Raw genomic sequence first — 13,322 nt, forward strand, 5'->3', positions numbered from 1 at the left:
GCCAGGTATGGGGTGGAGGAGCCGCACCCACGGGTACAGATTCTACAAAGCCGATTGACTAATACAACCGCTGTGACTGTAGACTCAAATTATCTGGCAGCCATCACCAGGGCCCTTTAAAGTGCCAACATCTGCGCTTGACCTAGCATCCTGCGACAGGGGTAAACCCCGGTTGGAATACAGGAGCAGAACCCTAGCGCCCTCTAACCCAGGCTCCAAGAATGTCATCAGGTAGCACCCAAGGCCAATGGCATGGATTTTTCTGCTTTGTTGACGCCACCAACCTGGTATTCCCACCAATGTTTTCTTTTCTTTTGTTCCTGTAAAAACATCTTGAAACTGGGGGCTATAGGTGGCTCAGAGGTTCAGAGCACTAAATGATCTTTCAGAGGATGCCAGTTCAATTCCCAGCACCCAGATGGCCGTTCGTCGTGGTGTGGAACTCCAAGGGGTGCTGACACCCTCTTCTGGCCTCCACAGACTCCAGCTATGCACACGGTACAAAGACACCCATGCAGACAAAACACCCATACACATAAACAAGCAGACAGAACCCCCAAACTGCTATCTTGTTGGAACTCAGGACCTGGGGAGCCTAAGTCTATGCTCCTAGGCCACTGCTATTCACAGCTGGCCCTCTCAGCCTCCCACAGTGGGAGCTGTGTTGTCGCAGGGCCCTTTGTACCAGCTGGGGAAGCAGGCTCTCAGTTTCAGCCCCACCCGACTGAGTCTACACGAGGGCTGTACTTGCACTTGAAGAGAATCGCCACAGAAAGGGAAAGCCCACGTATCATGCTTTCAAAATTCTTTAAAATTCCTTTCTCTCCTTCTCTTTTTCTGAAACAGGACCTCTAGCTCAGGCTGACCTCAAACTTCCTATGTAGCCAAGAATTATGATGAACTCCTGATTCTGCTGCCTTCACCTTCTGAGAAGCACTGCTCCCCATCCGTGGGCTTTAGGAGGTCAACCCCATGGCCTCATACAGGCTAGGCAAGCATCCGACCAAGTGAAGGGCCTCTCCATCCCCTTAGAGGCTCCCGTTTGACAGACCGGCCATATTCCTTGGTAGGGCCTCTACCCCCTCACATGTGCCAGCTCACGCACACTTCCTCTCCCACTGCCTCCCTCTCACGCCTTCCACCCTCAGAGTCCCTTCTTACCCCTGCTTCCAGGCCCAGGTAATCCCACACTGTGAGAAGGTCTGTTTCCCTCTTCACTTTCACGGTGTTCAGGTGCTGGGCTTTGTTCCAGGTACCACAGTGTATTATCACATATGAGCTTTTTCATCTAATGTCTACCTTCTCAACAGCTCTTCATAGGGCCAGAGATGTGTGCATGTGTGCATGTGTGTGTGTGCGCATTCCTGTGTGTTTGTGTGTCTGTATGTATGCATGTATGCATGTGTGTGCACATGTGTGCGTGTGTCTGCGTGTATGCATGTGCACATGTGTGCATGTGTGTGTGTTCCTGTGTGTTCGTGTGTCTGTGTGTATGCATGTGTACATGTGTGCGTGTGTGTGCACGTGTGTGCGTGTGTCTGCGTGTATGCATGTGCGCATATGTGTATGCATGTGTGCATGTAACAGGGCTCAATAAATCACCATTGAATGGATAATGTGGTGTTCAGCTGACTCCCCGAAGCCTGGGTTCTCCACCATAGTCTGGATCCTGAGTCAGGGAACCAGCTTCACTGATAAACAGAGGAACTCCATTCCCTAGCTACACAGACAAAAGCATACAACAGCAATGACCACTGGGCACTAGGGGCTAACTCCGGCTGACTTTCAGAGTCTTGCAGAAGTTTGCATTTAACTATATCACTCGACACTTCCCTCCCGTCCACCCAACCCTAAGCCAAGATACGCTTAGAGGCTTAGTTCCCCAGCATGGGCTGCTAAGTGGTGGCGCCTTAAAAGGTGGAGCCTAATGGTAAGTTAGGTCCGCCCTGAAGGGGATTGTGGAACAACCATCATTTGCACCCTCTCCCCTACCCCATAGAGCATCTTCTATGAAATACTTGTCCTTCATGGGCTGCAAGTAAACACAGTCTACAGATTGTGGGGTTGACCTCCAGACAGAGCCGGAAGAAACCACTTCTCTCCATAAATTGATTGTCTTGGGAGTTGTAATGAAGAGAAGCTAACTAATTCAGGGCCTGTCCAGTGCGTTATAAGTTGTCTATCAGCCTCCTGGCTACTTCCAGAGAGGTGCTAGCAACTATACTGTGGCAACTAAAACTATGTTCAGGCTAAAGGGCATCCCAGGAGTGGAGGGAATCAGTCTGGTTGAGAGTGCTGGTGTGGAGATTAGAGTAAGAGTACTTCCAGCTACTGGCTGTTCAAACACACACAAATAGCCAAACCTCTCTGTGCCTGTTCCCTCACTTTTATTTTTATTTTATTTTATTTTATTTTATTTTTTGGTTTTTTTCGAGATGGAGTTTCTCTGTGTAGTCCTGGCTGTCCTGGAACTCACTCTGTAGACCAGGCTGGCCTTGAACTCATAAATCTGCCTGCCTCTGCCTCCCAAGTGCTGGGATTAAAGGTGTGCGCCACCACCCTTGGCTCCCTCACTTTTAAAAAGGGCGATAATTGCTCCCTCATAGTAGAGCTGTAAAAGTTAGTTTTTAACTGAAAAGCTAACTTGGCACAGTGCCTTGGTCCCTTCATCTATGTAAACAAAATATTGCTATCTGTGAACTGGAGAGCCAGCCCAGTGGTTAAGAGAACTTGCTAAGGAGCCATGGATTTGACTCGGGAGCCCAGCACCCATGTAATAACTTGGGCGTGGTCTCATACACACCTACAACCGCACAGTTGTGGAGACGCACAGAGTGAGCACAGAGTGGAGACGGGGACATGTTGGCTGCCAGTCTAGCCAAAAACTGTGAGCACTCCAGGCTCAGAGAGAGGCCCTGCCTCAAAGGAGTAAGGTGAAGAGGGGTCGAAGCACGCGCGCGCGCACACACACACACACACACACACACACACAATTAGAAAGCAGTTTCAAAAAAATCGTAGGAAAATTATTGCTATTCAAAAAAATTTGTAGGAAAATTATTGCTATTCCCATTTTACAGATGAAGAAATAGAAAGTCGGAGGCATTGCACGGAGCCCAGCCATTGGTCTCGGTGTGACATCGTAGGCATTCATTTGCTTTCTCAAAACGAATTGTCTTGGCGAATTCTTTGTTTATAGGTACAAAAAGACCCGAATAGCTTCAGATCCTGCCTGACCAGTCAGTGACTCGAAGCTGGTGATGATGCGATACATAGATTATTAGATCTGCCAGGCTGGGCTCGGGAGAGGCCAACGAGATGCTGGTTTGGAGCACAAATTTCAAGGTAGTGCCAAACAAATCACTAATCAAGGTAATTTCATTACATATTTTGTAAAAAAAAAAAAAAAATCAAAATTTATTAAAAAAAAGCCATAGTGAACAGAGTATCGCTCTTCAATGAGGACACAAATGGGACCTTGCTTCGGCGAGACTCTCCTTCATTTCGCATTAATTCTGCCGCTGGGATTGAATTCGGGATTCAAAGCTCCGCGTTGCCCCCTCCCCCCGCCCCCTTTTCAGGATGGACACCAGAGGAAGCAGCGCCCTCTGCTGGCAGGTGGGAACACGGTTTCTTGGCTGGTGAGCTGATCGTGCATTCGCGTCTGCAGCTCAGTGCTAAACGCTGTCGCTCAGATTTCCATCCTACGACAAAAGAGCACAGTCGCTCAAACGATACCAATGCAGCCCTTTCCCCAGTTCTTCCCTCTGGCAGCGCCGTCCACTGCTCTCTCACAGCTTTCCGGGCAAACAAGCGGGTCGGGGCCTCCGGCGATACTAAAGCAGCTTGTTAGCATCAAGCCTGACCACAAGAAGTCTCTGTGAGCGCCTGGACCGAGAAGCAGAAGCAGAGGCCGTCTAAATTACGAAGTTCTTTGTCTTTAAGGCTATGTGGTTTCTTAGATTACATTTATTTACTTACGATTATCTTTTTACTTTGAAATAATCCCAAATGTACATACAAATCTCAAAAACAGTAAGAAGAAATCATATACTCTACCTAACCTTTTCTTTTGGCTAGCTGCTCTGTGAGTTTTTCAATTCAGGTGTAGGCTGCAGAGAGTGAGACTTTTCAACCCTTAAACATCAGGGTGCATACCCCAAGACCAAGCAAGTTTCCTTTATATCCAGATGATTATTACCAAAACCAGGTTTAACGATGATACAGTATTGTTATCTAATCTATAATATTACTCCAGGTTTGCCAGCCAGTTTAGTAATGCCTTCATAGTATTTCCCCTCCCCTGGATCCAATCTAAATCATGCATCTGCTTGGCAGTCTTGCCTGGGTCCCCTATAATCTGTCAGAACTGCGCCCTGGCATCCCCGGCAGGCCAGGATTGCCACCTGTCCTCAGTGGGTCTTAAAGAGACAAATGAAAGTGAAAAGCAGAGAAAGGAGATTTCTTCAGTTGGCCACACTGGGAAGAGGGACGAGGACGGTGACCACCTGGAAGGCAGAGGATACGCATCGTTAAGCAGTGCGGTTAAAGTCTGACCCCGCCCATCACGGAGCCATCACTGTCTAGTCTGATCTGAAAAGTGGTCCCACATTCTGTTGGAACTGTGTGAAATCAATTCCTGGGAAGCAAGTTGCCCCCCTCTGGCTGACATGAGGCTGGTCTGACATCTGTATCTCCCTTAGAATATCTTTATTCTTATTAGAACCTCGACTGTCTGTAAGCGCACAGTCCAGTTATGTAGTTAAAGCTCTCTGGGTGTGTCTGGCACCTCTCTCTCTCTCTCTCTCTCTCTCTCTCTCTCTCTTCCTTCCTCCCCTCCCCCTCTTCTCTTTCTTTCTGGTCTCAGGTAGCCCAGGCTGGCTTCAAACTTGCCATTCTCCTGCCTCAATCTTTCCTGTGCTGGGATTACAGGTGTGTACCACCGTGCTTGTCTAGAAATAATTCTGTAAGACACTGTAATGGCTTTTGTGTATGGTAGTAGTTCTAGAAAAGGTTTTTTGTTTGTTTTTTTGTGGTAACCTCTGCCAAATAACAGAGCCAGCCAGGAGCCTTTCCTTCAGAAGCTTCTGGCTTGTGCTAGGATAAATAGCTCCATTTGATTCTGATGAGTTTCAAATATCCAGGAACACCGAGCTCTCTGGACACCCAGGCTGTGGCCGGGTCCCCCGTGGACTGTGTGTCGTGTTTTAGGAGCATCCTGCCCTCCTCTGAGTCACCCTGCATTGGGCTTCCATATATTAATCCATCAGAAGCCACACCAGCTGTGAAGGCAGAGGAGCAGGGAAGCAGGTCTGAGCAGCTGTCAAACTTCAACTAAACGGTGACTCACAAGTGACCCTGGAGGTGAGAGTGACACCCCAAGACTGGGAATTCCCCTGTAGAGAGAGCCCCCGAATCGGTCCTCAGACCAAATGCAGATGTGGGTCAGCGCCATTCCAGTCTATAGTGCTCTCCTTAAGACATTAGGTCTGGGACTTTGACACAAGTAGCTCTTGATGTGGAACTTGGAATCATTGTACACAGAGGTTTTTTTTCCCAGACATTTACTCAACACTTTGCCCTCACAAGGGTGGAGGTTGCATTAGGGAATATGTTTGATAGAACCGTGTTAAGAAGTGGTGGAACCATTAAAACAAGATTAGATGACTAAGAGGGAACCATCCTCTTCTACAGGAACAGGCTTGTTCTAGCCAGAATGACACAGTAAGCCAGGTGTGATGGCACACGCCTGTCATCCCAGGACTCTAGAGGTGCAGGCAGGAGGTAAGTGAGATAGCCTGAACTACATAGGAAGGCTCACACTCTCTCATCGCCAGGTTACTGCAAGCCAAGCGCCCGCACTGGACTCTGTTTCCTTCTCACTCTTCTTCCGCTCCGTGTTCTCTGCAATGCACTGAAGCAGTGTGCAGCCTCCCTGCCCTGGCCTGGACCTTGCAGACTCCTCAGCCAGGAGACAAGATGAACCTAATTTTGCTGCTGGTGCTGGTGGTGGTGTGGTGCTGGTGCTGGTGCTGGTGGTGGTGCTGGTGCTGGTGGTGGTGCTGGTGCTGGTGCTAGTGCTGGTGGTGGTGCTGGTGGTGGTGCTGGTGCTGGTGGTGGTGCTGGTGCTGGTGCTGGTGGTGGTGCTGGTGAGGTGGTGGTGCTGGTGCTGGTGCTGGTGGTGGTGCTGGTGCTGGTGCTGGTGCTGGTGGTGGTGGTGGTGGTGGTGCTGGTGCTGGTGAGGTGGTGGTGCTGGTGCTGGTGGTGGTGCTGGTGCTGGTGCTGGTGCTGGTGGTGGTGCTGGTGCTGGTGCTGGTGGTGGGATTTGTTTGTTTGTTTTGTCTTGTATTTGCTTTGTTTTTAAGACATGTTCTCTCAGTGTAACAACCCTGCTTTTATAGACCAGAACTGGCCTGGAACTCACAGCGATCCACCTGCCTCTGCTGGGATTCCTGAGTGCTGGGATTAAAGTCAAGCAGCCACCACACCTGGCTCTTGTTTCTTTATAAATTACCCCAGCTCCAGTATTCCAGAACTTAGACTAAGAGGCATAAAAGGATAAATGAAATACCTTCTGCGTAGCAGAAATGAAATGGAGGACTCAAGGTTCAGTAATTAGTGGGGCTCACCTTCAGCTTCAACCAGTTTTCTGGCTCTCTGAAATATCTGTATCCAATGGCCACAAGACAATCACAAATTTGAATTGCCAGCCTAAATCTTAAGCTCAAATCGCCTTGCGTCCCATTGGCCACTACAGACTTCCCATTTTGCCCAGGCTTGATGTCAGTTCCTAGGGTGCTAGTTTTGAAACACTAAATAAACAAGTCACACGCAATCAGAATTAATTGATCATTCTGGCATTAGGGTCAGGATGGGAGGCAGAGGATGGGTAAGCAAGAAGGAGTAGACATGATATTTATACATGGATAAAGGTAAGGGGTAAATGCTACACTGTCCCTGTCGTATAGTAGGCTGTAAGCTGGAACTAAGATGGAGCAGACAAATTGTCACAGTATCCATTGAGTGAACGGCAGGATCGACATGCCGGAGACCAGCCTGTCCTCGCCGATCGCTTTGCATGGCCCTGAGGAGCTCCTGTGTAGAGGCTGTACGGAGAAAGTACAAAAACTGTCTTTAAAATTAATTCTGAGACTGAGAGCCAGTTCCTCTGCAGAGTCGGTGGAAGCTGTTTCCACGAAGACCCATTCACATCCAGCCTAGCTGTGTTCAAATGTAGCGGCAATGGTGAGGAGGCGACAGTTCCCCCAGTTACTTCAACGTCTCCCACCGGCTGTATTTGCAATGGAGTCTTTACTGCGGCCGGCCGGCAGCACGTGTCTCACAAAGCCCAGGAGGTCCTCCAGAGTGCCAGGTTGGTTGACAGCCCCTTATCATCCCTGCAGTGCCTTTGGACAAGGTACCCGACCCGGAGGCTCAGTTTCCCGTAGCTAACCGGCAGACTCAGGGGCTGCCTGATGAAAGCAAAGGCGTTAATGCGCATAAACTGGAATGCTAAGCCCAAACTAGGCAAGGAGGAACGTTCCCTACCGCCAAAGGCTAACTGCTCACCTGCCTTTTAGACCAATCGGCTTGGGAACTGGCCAGAAAGGAGCAGGAAACAGATCAGTCTGTTCTCTGCGAGCTTCTCTCTTCTAGCTCTCCTCTGCAACACCTCACTGGCTGTGTTTCAACATCCGTCACCGTCACCGTTCTCATTCTGAGCTCAGCCTGTTCCCTGCCGCGTTGGGATCAAATGGCTCACACGCTGGAGCGGTTTCCACTCCTCTCCCTGTGCAGACCACTGCGCAGCCAGCCGCAGAGAAAGTTTCGCTCTCCTTGTTTGTTTGACCAACCGTTGAGATTGGTCCTGACCCCACCCCATGGGGCTTCAGTGATTCTGTCTCCTCTAACCTCAGTCTACCTGAGAGGGAAGCAGGTGTACTGTCTTTCTTCCTCCTTTCTTTCTTTTCTTTCTTTCTTTCTTTCTTTCTTTCTTTCTTTCTTTCTTTCTTTCTTTCTTTCTTTCTTTCTTTCTTTCTTTCTTTCTTTCTTTCTTTCTTTCTTTTTTAAACAGGCTTTCACACCAGGCTTTGTTGACATTTTGGTCTCTCTCTCTCTCTCTGACTCTTTGTTTGACTAAGTTTAGGCTTTCTTTTCTTTATTATTTATTTATTTTTAAGATTTCTTTATTTATTATAAGTAAGTACACTGTAGCTGTCTTTAGATATCCCAGAAGAGGGAATCAGATATCTCTCTCTCTCCCTCCCCCACCCCCCCCACCCCCCCCCCCCCCGCTTGGTTTTTGAGACAGGGTTTCTCTGTATAGTCCTGGCTGTCCTGGAACTAACTCTGTAGATCAAGCTGGTCTCAAACTCAGGAATCCACCTGCCCCTGCCACCCAAGTGCTGGGATTAAAGGCGTGCGCCACCACTGCTCTTCCTTCCTTCCCCTTTGAGACAAGATTCCTCTGTCCTATATCTCACTCTGTAGACTCAGAGAGCTAGCTTGCTCAGTAGACCAGGCTGGCCTCGAACTCAGAGATCCACCTGCCTCTGCACTGGAGTGCTAGGATTTAAAGTTAAGTCCCCCTACTACCCTCATAGACTTTTTACACCTCAGTGCTGTGCCTCATTGTGTGAACAACTGTGCTCCGGTTCTAAGTCCTGAGGGCTTTTTTCCCTTTCTTTTTTTAAAGTAGGGATGCTTTGGCTTTCCTTGAGTCTGCTCATTCCTATGGATTTTAGAACAATCTCCTTACATCCCTTGAAAAGTGCTGTTGAAACTGACCGCAATTATCCCCACTCTAACTTCCATACTTTCCTGAGCACTGGACTATGACTGCATCCAGAAACCAGGCGCAGCCCTTTCTTAGAAATCCGGGTCACACCTCGGGGGTTCTAGATCTGCATGCCTCTCTGCCTTATTTGAAGTGGGTTCCTCAATCATGAAAGGATGCTGGCTAGCATAGGCTACTGAAGACCATGGGGATGGTACTGTTTGACATGATGAGTGGCCTTTTCTCTTAATCTGGTCACTTGAGCTAAGCTGCGTTATTGGGTACATTTCATTCTGTCCTGAACTGAGTTCCCCTTGGAGGATTGTTTCAATCAGGAGTTCTTTTTCATGGTACAGAGAAGTCAGGACTCAGGCCCCCTTGCCTCCCCTCTCCATGTGCTGGAGTTTCTTTTACTCATTCTTTCTTTCAAATCTCAGCTTCAATCTCTCTTTTCCTGTTGTTAGCATTAAAATCCCAGCATTTTGAGGTTTCGTCCCATTTGCTTCTCCAGGCTGATATTGTGGACATTTTTCACCGTTTTCCACCTCCCGCTCAGGTAGCTGGAGAGTCTAAGTTTGGGGAGGACTCTCCCAGGGCGTCCTCAAAGCCCAACTCCTGTCCTTTCCCTTCACAGCTCTCCCTGACTGAGTTCTGGGCTCCTCTGAAATTTTCTGCAATGAAAATTGCTGCTGTAAAAATGATACGTTTAGTGGGTAATGCACCTGCCATAGAAGTGTAAGGACCAGAGTCTGGATCCCTAGAACTCACATCAAAAACAAACAGACCAAAAATGTGGGGGACACAGTAGCATTTGTCTATGATCCCATCGCTCCTGCAACAAGATGGGAGGTGGAGACAGAAGAATTCCCAGAAGCTCTTGGGGCAGCTTGCCTGGTTTACACTGCAGGAACAGCAGAAGATTGTATCTATGGGAACAAGGCAAATATTGAAGGACCACCAGTTGAGGCTGTCCTCTGGCCTACACACACACACACACACACAAACAGAGAGAGAGAGAGAGAGAGAGAGAGAGAGAGAGAGAGAGAGAGAGAGAGAGAGAGACTTAGGACTTCTGAAGTAGTCTTTCTGTGATCCTATGCTACAGACTGACACAGTGACTTGTCTGGTTTGGGCTTCTTCTCTTCCTCCTCCTCTTCTTCCTCTTCTATTTGAGAGAGCGTCTTGCAATATACCTTCATAAACCTTGCAATTTAGACTTAAAGGAACATTCTCCTTGAAGAAAAGAGTCAGAGTTAATCTTTCGTACCAGGACTTCTATGCAATATTTTGAGTCATTTGGGAAGCTTTTTTGTTTTTTGTTTTGTTTTGGTTTTTTGTTTTTTTTTTTTGTTTTTTTGTATTTTTTTGGCTTAAAATGCTTGTGTCATAGGTTTCTGAATATTTTGGGTTAGAATTTTCCACATTGCAGTCTTCATATTTAATTCCATCACCTGTTTAAGTAGCTTAATGGCTTCCACACAAATTTTGTGTTCAGACATGCACAAAAGTTTAGATTATGACAGTATTACTGACTAGCTGAGTGACTTTAGCAAGTTATTCAGTCTCTCAGAACTGCACAATTTTTTTCTCAACTGTAAAGTAGGGCTAGTAATAGGTTACCCCCCCCACACACACACACACACACTAGCTTTGTTGAAAGTTTCAGTGAGCTAACTCAAGATGAAGCCCTGAGCATGGCATGACGCAGGCAGGAAAAGCTAATTAATGTTTGCCTAGTCTGTGCCACTTGTCCCTAGAGACATGAAAGTGGAAAAGAAAAGGAGCCACAGCCTAAGAGAGTCACCTAAATAAATGCACACTCTACAGTGAGTGACTTCTCTGGGTGTGCATATGCGACAGGGAAGACACAGAAACAACTGACAGCTGGTATCATCTGAAATGCAAACTGAGCAGAGGGTTCGGTGGCTGGCCCACAGGTGCCAGGCAGGTGTCCTGGGGGCTGGACCGTGCAGATGCTTTATGAGACTAGAAATTCATTGAGCTGGCATCTAGACACATGTGTGTTGTGAGAAATATTAAAAAAAATAGAACCAACACATTCCTACTCTTGTGCCTTGGCCCAGGGGCCTGGTCGGCCGTGCACTGACAGGCAATGCCGACCTGTTTTTATCTCATGGATATTCTGACTCTGAACTCCAGTCTCTCCACCCAGCTTGCTAGGTTCCCACTGGTGAGTCGATACCATGCCAACCCCCTCCACTGTCTTTGTGGAGCAACTCAGGCAAGCCCACGCTTGGCCACAGCCATACCTTTCTTGAACCCAGACAAGCCGCCACGTGAAGGAAAACGCAGCACAAACTTAGTTCAGAAACAATGGTAACTCAGTCTCTGGAAGCAACAACTAAAACCTAATCTTGTAAGCCTTATTAAAATCTGATTCCTCTGATGGTGAATCCTTGCAGATCTGCCATGATACTAGGAAACTCTAGGGGCTACTTCTTACCACTCTACAGTCCCGGTTCAAAAGAGGACTAAGTCGCTCCTGCCAACACGGAAGTCCCACCTACTCACCCAGTGATTGGCTCCTTTATTCATTACGTGATTGGTTCACAAGAACAGCACCAGGCCCATCCACAACACATGCAGAATCTTTTGTGTTTCGTTTTTATCTTCCAAGACTTCATTGCTGAACGTGGCCTTTGTGGGATTCTCTGATTAAGCAATCTCTGTTATTTTCTTAAGTAGAAGCAGACTCTGTGTTGCTTAGTTTTCTTGTTGTTGGGATCAAATACAAGACCAGAAGTGAGAGACCAGATCTTTTGGGTTCAGATGCCATCTTAAGAGAACCTGACCTAAGGTTAAACCTAAGTTAACTAACAAACTGGCACCTAGCACCAGTTTCCAAGTTACCCACCCAATAAAGCCTGCATCTAGCACCAGTTTCCAGGTTATTCCCCAACAAATCTGCACTCCCAGGTTACAAGCCTAGCACTTCACTTCCTAACAACCACCAATCAGAAGGAAAGCAGAAGTTAAATTTATGGTTTGGCTCCCAGCACCAGCAAATTATGTTAAAAGCCATAGTGGCTCCCCAATCAGATGTGTGCCAGGCTAGACACCCCTTCTTGCCTCTATAATACTTGCCTAGCACTAGGCTCAGGGTTCCTCCGCCTTCCCACCTGCTGTGTCAGGCTGGCAGAGGCCCAAGCTCAAGATTGTAATAAAGACATCCTAATGCTATTACATCGATTACACCAACATCGGCTCCTTGGTGGTCTTTTCATGTTTACGAACATTTACTGGCACAAGAGGAGCAACTCGAGGGAGATAGGATTTCTCTGGGCTTACAGTTCAAGGGGAAACAGTCCACCATAGAGGGGAAAGCATGAGGCAGGGGTATGAGCAGTGACCACCCTGCATCTGCAGCCATGAAGCACAAGGGCAGATGCCCAGGGCTTTGCTCATCTTCTTTATATTCAGTCTGGAACCCCAGGTCACTAAACAGTGCCACGCGTATTCACTTCACCATCCTATCTAGAGACTTCTTCAAAGACATGCCCAGAGGATTGTTTCCTGTGTGATTATAGATCCAGTCAAATTGAGAACAAGATTAATCTCCATAAACCCTTAAGTCTTTGAGGACAACTCTTGAGTCTTGGGCCCTCAAGATGGCTTGGCATTCATGGTGATTGCTGCTAAGTCTGATAATGTGAGTTCGAATCTCGGGACCCATATGCTAGAAGGAAAGAACTGACTCTTTAGACTGTCATATGACTTCCACAAACATCCCATGGTGGTTCCTACACACACACACACACACACACACACACACACACACACACACACACACTTATTCCATCACACTAAACAGCAAAGTGCCACTCACCAAGAGAGTGGCAGATTTGTGGTAATATTTGATGAGTCACTAAGTGAATGAGTGCTTTGACTCCCAGCTCTGCTGTGAATTATCTCTGGATTCTATCAGGCACTCTCTCTGATGTCGTGTGTGGAGCAGCCATGAGACTACATCACCCAGACCCTGCAGAACAAACAAGCATTGAATGTAGCCACTGTAGGTCCCACTCATGGCCGACTGACAGGCTGCTAAGTCTAGGACATTTCTACAGACTTCTGATGGAAACAGATCCCGCACTCTGCGGAAGTGACCACCAGAGGAGAGCTTTCTACGCTCTTTCCTAGTGCTGACTGTTGATAAGGAGATTCTGTTTCTCAGGAAGGACGCAAGCTCCGAGAGCTTCTCCCTGCCCACCAGCTCCTGACACAATAGTAGTGTTCAGAAGGTCACAGGCTCTGAAGAACTGGGGCGGGGTGGGAGGTAAGGTGTTGGGGGAGGGACTTCATGTCTTCCTACATCCTTGACTTTACTGCAAGACTGGGCCTAATTCAAGATTCTCTCTTGTCAGTCACAAAACATGGGACTTGGCTCTGGAATTCATTAAGTTATGTCCACATAATAAAACTGTGAGGGAAAAAGACTTCTGGCTCTTGGAGGCCTGAGACCATAGGGTGTGAACTAAAGGAGTGGGGAAAAAAAGGACTATCTACCTATTTATAGTTTGTTTTG

Source organism: Apodemus sylvaticus, chromosome 8 (assembly GCF_947179515.1).
Source record: "Apodemus sylvaticus chromosome 8, mApoSyl1.1, whole genome shotgun sequence".
NCBI classification, from domain to species: domain Eukaryota; kingdom Metazoa; phylum Chordata; class Mammalia; order Rodentia; family Muridae; genus Apodemus; species Apodemus sylvaticus.